General features: G+C 40.0%; 1 protein-coding gene across 1 annotated transcript in view; it reads left to right on the top strand.

The window, feature by feature from the left end:
- The first annotated feature begins 7,756 nt into the window (after window positions 1–7,756).
- The window catches only part of LOC138604849 (palmitoyltransferase ZDHHC5-A-like), a 29,229-nt gene continuing 27,011 nt past the window's right edge, over window positions 7,757–9,974 (top strand). Inside the window, exon 1 of the mRNA XM_069676872.1 lies at window positions 7,757–8,164. The gene's annotated coding sequence lies outside the window, so the exon portion shown is untranslated. The remainder of the gene's footprint in view (window positions 8,165–9,974) is intronic.

Below are 9,974 nucleotides of genomic sequence, written 5' to 3'. Positions count from 1 at the left end.
CGACACCAAAAATCATGTGATTTGCCTTCAGATTCTGCATTTATATTGAGAGAACTGGAGCAGTGCTAACGTCCAGGTTAACCAACTAAAATATCTCATTCCTGCAGCACTCTAATGCCACATATGGGAAGGGTTTTCTATGGAACAAGAAGTTACATTTGTAACCCTGATGCCACTAGTTCCCTTCATATAATGTAAAAATGACAAGTAGCTGAAGGTGGCTCAGTGGTTAACAATGTTGCTACACAACAGAAAAGCCTGAGGTGAGAATATGTACCCATGATGGACCATTGAACTGCGTGCTGGTAAAAGCTTCAGTGCCCAAACCTTTAACTTTAGCAATAATCGACAAAAGAGCTTAAAAATTCACGGACCACACCAGCGTTTCTGCATGTTTCAACTACTGGAGCAATTTCAGCTGCCTTTCAAAGCGTAACTTAACTTTCAGAATATTGAACAAGCTTGAAATAATCTGCACGGTCAACAGCAAAAATACAAGTTTTTTAAAAAAGTCCCTCACATTATTATTATATACGCTATCATAAGATTTAATCATCAAAAAAGATGATGAGATAATTAGAGCCAGACTGTCGCTTTTGAAAAGAAACACACATTCACTCAGGGGATCAGCTTCTCGCCTTGGGGGGTACGGTAAGACCAGCAGCTTTGGCTGCTAAATGTTAGCTTTAACTTTAGCTAAGAAATGCTTTATAATGGACATCGCACAGACTCTTTCCTTACTTCACAGCATGACTCTGTGACTATTGTTCAAACTACGGGTTCAAAAATAAGAAGCAACCAGAACCACTTTGTGCTTCTATTAACAATGGCATTATACAGTTTTTATTTCCCTTTGTAGTTTCTACTTTTGAATTACATGCTGAATGTAGCATGCTGAAATGGAAGCAACAAGCAATGTGGTGAGCGACCTGCTTAACTTATGAAAACTGGATAAGAGGGAACAGCTAGTCTGGTTCTTTTAAGAATAATATAAGGGTACCTTTTAGCTAAAAGAAATAATATTATTGGAACAGTAAGGGAACTTATCGCCGCGTTTGCACATCATCCTAAATATAGAGTTGCACTACTTTAGAGTTATTCTTTATGTGATGATGAAAAATAGATCTAACTTATAACGTGATTGTACTTGGTAGGTTTATATTTATTAATCTGTTGTTGTCATTAATAATCTCAAGGTTCTAAACATTGTAGTAGCTGACTTTTCTAAAATGTATCAAAGACAATGTGACACGTGTCTCTGGTTGTCATGGAGAATTAGCTAACTAGCTAGATATTTCCCTCTGGAGTCGGTGGAGACCAAAAACAGAGCTAAAAGAGAGTTTATATTGGATTAATTAGGTTTCCAGTAAAACAAATTTAATGAGCATGTTGCCTGGAAACTGAAGGAGGAGTACACAAGCAGGTGTTTGCTTATATATCAACTTAAACCATTTCAGTTGATTGTATTGTATTGAGTCGTTTTACACCTTGTTTCAATTGCCTCAAAAAGCCTAAAAGCTCTTTTGGCTTTGAGAACTAAAGTAATGCCAAAAGACATCTGAGGGTAATTGAATCACTTTTGTCTTGTGGTGGTTTCATTCGAAACATCAGCTCAAATACTTTCACCAGGTGAAGTTCACAGAAACATCCTGGCTAAAGCCTCATTATCTCCGCTCCACTTGTCACATTGTCAGTTTAATATGTTGTATACATTGCCATTATAACTCTTGGGCAGTTTGTAACATTAAACGGATGGTTCATGTTTTTTGAAGTATGTTTGTATGAGGTACTTTAATTAACAGTAAGTTTTCCACATACACTACATATCAGTCAGCACTGCACTTTGTTGTTTCCATAATATTGTATTTTCTTTTGTTTGTTGTCTTTTGTTTAAACTGCCGACACATACAGTTGATCCGATACCGTGCGCTGCATGCGTAGGTATACAGGGCCGTTGTGCAGAGTGAGACATAGTGCTGACATCTGACATCAATGTGAAGTGGTGATAAAACTAAAATCCAGCGCATGCTAAAACTGACACGTTTGTTTGTACGTAGGACTCTTTTAAGTGGCTAAAGTACGTGGTACTCCTGACCCCTTCTGCAGCCGTGCTTAGCTTCATGTAGGAACTCCGGCCGGCTTCTCCTAACAGAGGCCGTGCTGACTGTTACTACTGTACGTAGAACACTTACTATTGATAAGTACCTCAGACAACCCCACTTCAAAAAACCTGAACTATCCCTTTAACAGTCACAAAACAGCTGATGTGCTTTTCGTCTCTTTTTGACGTTTCATTTGGTTCTATAAATGTGACCATACCTGTTCGTCTTTAGCTTATACTGTTTAATAATGTAGAAGTGCGTTACCAAAGTGTATAGTGGGAAAGTGTATTTTTCATTCAGTTTAGAAAGATTGTTTTCATGCCCGCGGTTCTTGTTTGCTCCACTTGATCGTCCAATGGTGGATATTTGAGCCAATCACAGCTCTGTTCAGGCCAGTGTTTCAAAAAATGTTGTGTAGTGATTAAATGTAAAATAGTTGCATGCGTTAGAAGTGCCTTATGTTGAGCCCAGCAAAATAAAACCTTAGATCAATTGATTTAAAGGCAAGAGTTGCACAAATAAAGACAGCACCTTATTTCAATCATGTTTTTTGTCATGCATACTTCAGGTGCTCCTAAACATAAAGCAACAAATACAGAAAAACGTTCAAAATTAAATTAGACACTACAGGCTTTAGAAAGGTATTTATTGTATTATATTCTTGCTTTGATTGCATCCACCTACTGTGTGTTATTACGCAGTTATCAGCTGTCACGTATTCAGAAAACGGAGCCAAAGCTTTAGCAACAAAAACATGTCATTCAAATCAAATGACATGACAGGTTTGTTTAACAGGTGAATGTCAATGAAGAGTTTAATTTAAAACTGTTCACTGTAAATAGCTTTTCTCAAACGAGGAAAATATATTTTATGTTACATTACTTCGTTTCTGTCTTGATTTTGATTGTTGCTTTGATTTGTTGTGGAGAAATATGAAGAAATAAAAATGTTTCATGAAATTGTTGTTTTTCTGTCAAATGTTTTAAAATATTTGCAAGAAACCCCCAAAAGATCCCCCGATGCAGGACCACACATAGACTGTTTAAATAATGGAAATAGCCAGCGTGACATCACCCGTTGGTTAACTTTAAATAACCGGTCTCCTCATCATCACAGCCTCCTGCACGGGCCGACGAGTGAATAAATGTTTGAACAGCACTGAATAGTCTAACAAGTCAGGGCGCTATTATCATGCAAGAATCAGAAATCCAGGATAAGAGAAAAAGTGAGGATTGAACTAGCCTATAGTGCATCCTGGTTTAATCCGTTTCACACAGGCTAAGCCTTGTGATTTTAACAGCATTATTGAGTATTTTAATTAATATTTTAATGATTGAATTCATGCAGGATGATAAAAATACATAGGCAACATAAGTACAAGGAACAGCCTAACTGTGTTATGTCCCCGGTCTAGGGGAAACCTAGACACAACATGATGAGCGACCCCCACTCTTCCCACTCCCAAGAAATACCAGCAGCAGAGTAAATTCAAATTCAAACAGCAGTTTAATTGTCTTGTCAGAGTGAGCAATGCCCAACACAACAAACAAAAGCAGCTCAATTAGCCCTAACCGTACCTAGCAGAAAACAAAAGGGAAAACAAAAGACATGTTGCTTTCCTGAGCTCCTAAACTAAAAACATGAGAAAAAAAGGAACAAACAAAAAGGGTTTCTCACTCCTACATTACCTGCTTAAAAAAACTCAGGCTTCAGCAAATCTTAATCCATCAAAAACCACACAACCTAGTACACCGGAACTAATGCTGGCAGTTGAGAGTGGCAAGGAGAAGAGGGCGGAGCAGGCTGCAGTCAGCTGGAATTTAAAAACTGGGACTCCACTGGTTGTCCAATCCAGCAGCAGCAGCCTCAAGCAGCAGCCAATCCAGCAGCAGCAGCCTCAAGCAGCAGCCAATCCATCAGCAGCAGTCTCTTGACCAATGAAAGTCAGCATGAATCAAGCCTGGCTGTGAGCCTGGTCTGGAGCAGGCTGGCTACACAGAATAAATCTCCATGGTAACGTATGTGCCACTGCTTTCGGTGAAACCGAGTTTCAGCCAGGATAGCTGGAAAATCCCGGTTTAATCAGCAATCTAGTTTTTGTGAAAAAAGCCAGGTATGGCAGTGCAGTATACCTGCTACTTAGTGCAAAATATCAATAGAATAACACAGGAACTTAACTCACCGAAACGCTGGAGCAGAGACTTCTTGGATGGTTGGTACAATAAATCACACAGAGAGAGACAGATTATTTGTCAATTTTTGCATTAAAAAATGCCCAAAAGGCTCCAACAACACAAACACGACAAAGTTACGTTCAGTGACTGAGGCTGTGTTGACGTCTAGCAGACAGCCAGCAGTGTCCACCTGTCACTCAAGTGACCCCGACCCTATGATTTAAGGCTTAATATAATTCAACTTAAACCTGCATTCTTTGTTATGGCCAGCAGGCGGTGACTCTAAAGCCCAATGAGCCTCCTTCTGTCTTGATTTAAATCAGTAAACATTTTCCGATGAGTTGATGGTCTCAATCTCTAATTTCAAGTCTTCTTCAACACAGCATGATATTCATTTTGTAAATTGTTCTAACATTCAGAGTGAAACCCGCGATGGACAAGTTGCTACCATGGCAAACAGAATGTCTTGTTCAGTGTTTGGTTTCGGTTACAGACACTCGGCTGCTTATTTTTCAGAAACTGCATTTGGTTTGAAGGCTGGTTTTTGCTCTTCAAAATGCAATGACCATAAATTACAGATGCACCTTGCTAACCATGCTAGCGCTAACCTTTTGTTTGCTAACCCCTCGCTCCCCTCCAGCTCCACCCTTACGTAAATGAATTCTGAAATATCAATGCACATCCTGGACAGTGTGCTTTAACTCCAGGCCAAGATGTATTTAAAAGAGGAGTGCAACTCAAAATCAAACTGAAACAGGTGAAAACAGGTGAAAACACGTGTCGATCCGCAAGGAAAAAATCCACACTAGACCACAGAAGAAAAGCACGGAAGACTTAACTAACGGTTTGACAAACGACGAACTGGCACAGAGACATGGGAAGACCAATACTAAACACACTGGGGAGGTGAGGTTAATCAGAAACAGGTGAGACAATCAAGGGGCAGGTGAAAACAAAAAGGGCAGGGCACAGAAGCTCGAAAACACACAAAGGCAGGAAGCAGAACATCACAAGGGAGTAGATAACAAAATAAAACAGGAAATGCATCTTGAACAACAAATACAAATTAAATACATAACCAGACAAGACTAACTCATGACACCTTGGTATTTTACAATTAATTTATTCCCTTCCAATTGTATGTTACTGTTTTACATGCTGATGTTAGCTAGGTAATTGTTGAATGCTAACGTTAGCTGTTGTCCACAGCTGATTGATTATCAACTATGTTGTTTTACTTTGTAAATATGGCCATGATGTCCCTCTGGATTTTTACCATTCATTATTTGTAGCTGTTAAACAGTAGTCTGACATTATCCTTTGATAATAACAGCATTTGAGCTTTGCACCCTGAATGTGGTGTTAGAAAAAAAACGCCTCCTTTTGAATAGGATGAAATGCCAAGGATGAATTATTAAGACCTGGATATAGCACAACGGAAAAAAATTCCCCCTGTGGCCCAAAAAGCAATTTCCCCCATCGACCTTAAGTGTTAAATAGACGTCTGTAAAACTGTTAACAGAACATCTCTTACTGAAAACATGGTCGAATTGTTGATCCACTGAGGTTTTATGTTTGTAACACTTTCCTTGATCTTAAAGGGGCTATATGTAAGATTTTACATATATTCATCAATCAAATATCATTTTTTATTGCCAGTGTGTGGAGGTATAGTAGATGAGCTGATAAATTGTGACGTTCCCCATCTTCCTCCATCGGCCCGAGCAACCTGCGGGCTGATTTTTATGTAAAGCACTCGGGATGGTTTTTCCAGGAAACAAGAGGATGTGACGTATCTGCGCGTTCGCAAGTACCTCTGCCGAGAGCTCATTCTACGCTACGACAGTCAACAGTGTGCAACACGAGACAATGCAAGTTGTGAAATGGAGCTGGATAAGGCCAACAACCAACCGGCACCCACAACAACACCAACACAAACTACACACAAGAATAAAAACAAAATAAGTTTTATCTAGTGAAGCCCATCTGACCAAACAGGAATGTGACCAACGTCAGGAGGAAAACTAGAGTCAACATCGGCAGAGCATGTTAATCATGGAGACCTTCGATTGCTTTTGGAGATCAAGACAGACCCACAACTTATTGTTGTCATAGAAAAAAAAAATCTGAGTGCAGCGTTCTCTCACCGGGTGCAGCGTTTTTTCTCTCACAGCACAAGAGCTTCATCCCAGTTGCCCTGCCCTGCCTGGCTACTGTTCGCTGATGCTTGTGATGATTTGCCGGTTCACCGCGGCCGGAGTCATGCAGTCCACATTCAGCTGTTTATTTATATATTTTTTCTTGTATGATTCAGAGTAAAAAGAAATTAACTTAAGGTATGATTCAACAATGCTAGTTAAATTTTTTCAACTCACATTAGCAGTTTTTTTTTTTTTATCGCTGTAGGTAATTGCTCCTCCTGAATACATTGTCTCCTGTTTCCATCCCAATTCCAATAATTATGTGTCATGCTAAATAGAAAAAAAGGATCCTGGATCCTATACTAAAGGTTTGGACCGGAAGAAGTAATATAATGATCAATAACCCTTTCAGTATACATTTATCGTGTAAAGACAGACTTGACCAACTCTTTAAAACTCAGCTTCTAGCAGAGACACACATGGTTTCTTTGTTTGACCCAATGACTGTATATGAAGACCCCGTATGGGAAATGGGTCATCAAAAGATCATCCATTGTATTTTTTTTTTTTGCCATGATTGCCCCCTTAGTTTAAGAGCTTTATGGACTCACATGCCAACTGCTAAGGGGCTTCAATACACACAAGCACATATGCACAAACACAAGCATGTGGGCCACAATCCAATTCCATGTATGATTTCCTGGTGGCAGGATTTTAGTTTTGTTATTATTTTGGAGATTTTCTCTCTCTTTCTCTCTCTCTCTCTCTCTCTATCTGTGTGTGTGTGTGTGTGTGTGTGCGTTGATGAGGAGCTTGGCTGTTTATCCTCATAGCCCCTGCTGTCATTTTAATCTCTCCTTTGTGTAGCAAGTGTGTTTCTCTTTCTATGTGTGTATGTGTGTATGTGTGTTTGTACGTGGATTCTCATTATGTGGACACTGGGGCACTTACAGCAGCCTACCGTGCACTCACACACGCACACACACCACACAAACATACGTTACTGTGTCAGTGTGTCACATGAGAGGATTAAAACCTCATGTCAGAGACAGCTTATGTGCCAGCCATGCTTAGTGACAATAAAACATTACCAGGGTTTTATTATCCTTTGCAACTCAGTCAACAAGCGATGGGCAGATTTGCTGTGCTGGGGAATAAATTTAATCACGATTTAGTGCAATCATGACGTTCACTCTCAGGGAGGCGCGGTCACATCTGAAGAACCAATAGAATTCGTCTGCAGCTTGATTGACATCCCTATCGTCCAATCAGCGCTATTTTTATTGCGACAATTCTGCCGTTGGACCCTGGCATCAGAGTTTTGTAGTACTGACAAATATGTCGGCCTCTGGGAATCTACTGCCCACTAATATTATGGATATATGAGAAGCGAACCATAGATGGGGTTATATTTATTTGGTTTTCTTCCTTTTAACTTCCGTGTTGTCGGAGCACCTGCAACGAAGTTTCAATCCCAAGCCAACAGTTAGTTAAGCTAACTGCCTGTAGCTAGCTAGCCGACCATTTAACGTTATCTGTAAATTAGCCTGGCGCTGGGATAGCTAACATTAGCCACCAAAGCAAGACCCGCACAGCTTGTTGGCACCGCTGAATGACTCGTTTGGATAATGATGGATGTGTCGAGTTGTCAGCGCTGATTGTAACCCCAGGAGATGACAAAACGGCAAAGACTGGGACATTAAATTCACCGTTTGTGGACCCAGAGCCCCTGATAAACCCCTCACAGGTGAGCTGAATTGTTAGCCTGCTGCTAGCCAGATTAAGCAGTGGAGTATTTTATAGCTAGCAAATGTTACATGTACAGTTACAATGAGCCTTAACAATCACACTTCATAGCTTCTTAAACACAAATAGTCTTCTCTTTGTGTAATGCTTGTGTGTTATAAATATTATTATTAATTCTCTCAATAATTTCCGTTATGGTTCTGCCGCTGTGACTCATTAACGTTAGTTGTCTCCACCCTACTTTCATCATTATGGACTCGCGATAGTCAGCACTCTATTGTAAGCCAGCTATCGTTAACCCCAATTTAAATTGTAGCTAAATTTTGTTCCTTATACCAGGTCTGTAGGATTATTATCGTCCTCACTATGCGTCCCCACCCTGGCTTCAGTACTACTCACTGTCCAATGTGGGCTGGATATCTTGCACAGAACGTTGTGCCATATCCTTAATTTGCCTGTGAACGGCTGTTTTTCTTACCGATAATCAAACCAAGAAGCCATTGCACCATTATATATGCACGCCGATTTACAGGTTGGGTCCGAAAATGATTGAGAAAACGGTTTAGATGATATGTTGAAACGTTCACATTGGCATATCACAACCGCAACACTAAATTATTAGATTTTTAATTGGAGTTTGGCGTGTCGTTCTATCCGTCTTGAAAAGAGAATGGCACACCTTTGCCCGGCTGAATCATGTCTACTGGGCTGTCAAACCAAGCGCTGCTGGGCCGTGTGACTGAATCAATTAGGGCTTTCGTGTCACCTGGCTCAGCTGTATCTATAAAACATCTATGCATGTTTTTTCAACGTTTTTCCATGGGATACGGTTTCATTTTACCGCTGCAAATATCGATTTAAATCGCTACTCAAAATTGGCTCATAATGTAAAAATTAGGTTGCTGACATCTATGGAAAAAAGGCATCATTTTGCCGGTTTGGTGCATGTACCGAGGCAGTAACTGCTGCCGTGACTGCAGCGGGCCATACACACCCAGGCTTTATGCGTGGAAATGCTGGCAATGCTGTAGGCTCCTTTAGATGTAAGAAGGTGCCATTGTGTCTGTGGGGGGTTTGTTGCATTTACAGTATGTGAGGGTAGGGATTCTGCCTGATGAGTAAGGATGCACAGGAGAAATTTTGATAAGAATCAGGTTTATGGCCAAATATGTTTACAAATACATGGATGGGTTTTGGTGCATAACAATACACAGTGAGAATATACATAAAATACAAAAACTTAAAGAAAAAAGATATATGAAAATAAAAAACTTTCCTGGTGTAATGAAGAAATAACTATCCTATATTGTATTAAGTCTATGGAAATTCAATTCAAGTTGCAATACAGATTTGAGTGAATTGAGACCATTTAATAAACCATCATTTAATGCAATCCTAGATTGTTCCTGCATGTCAAAGCAGATGCATCCCTCTGCAGGAGTTTGTGTTCAGAACTGGGCATCATTCCACTCTTAAGGTTGGCCTTGACATGCCATAACGTGACCTACTGTGGCGGCCTGCCAAGCTCATGCAAATAATGAGTAATGAACAAGAAGCAAAGTCTTGTATTCCTGTTGGTTTGCATGACAGTGTGTGTGTGTGTGTGTGTGTGTGTGTGTGTGTGTGCGTGTGTGCGTGTGTGTGTGTGTGTGTGTGTGTGTGTGTGTGTGTGAGTGTGTGTGCAGACTTTACACATCCACACCTGAAAACTGAGTTGAAATTCACAGAGTATAATTTTTTATTATTATTATTATTAAATTTTAGGTTCCACAATTCTCCAATTCGATTTGACTTTGGATTTAGTCATTATT

The sequence above is a fragment of the Semicossyphus pulcher genome, unplaced genomic scaffold, assembly GCF_022749685.1.
Source record: "Semicossyphus pulcher isolate SPU_LCO1_2020_fin unplaced genomic scaffold, fSemPul1.0.p SCAF_27, whole genome shotgun sequence".
Classification (NCBI taxonomy): Eukaryota; Metazoa; Chordata; class Actinopteri; order Labriformes; family Labridae; genus Semicossyphus; species Semicossyphus pulcher.
The sequence above is the reverse complement of the archived record's forward strand: the minus strand, read 5'-3'. Positions and strand labels throughout refer to the sequence as shown.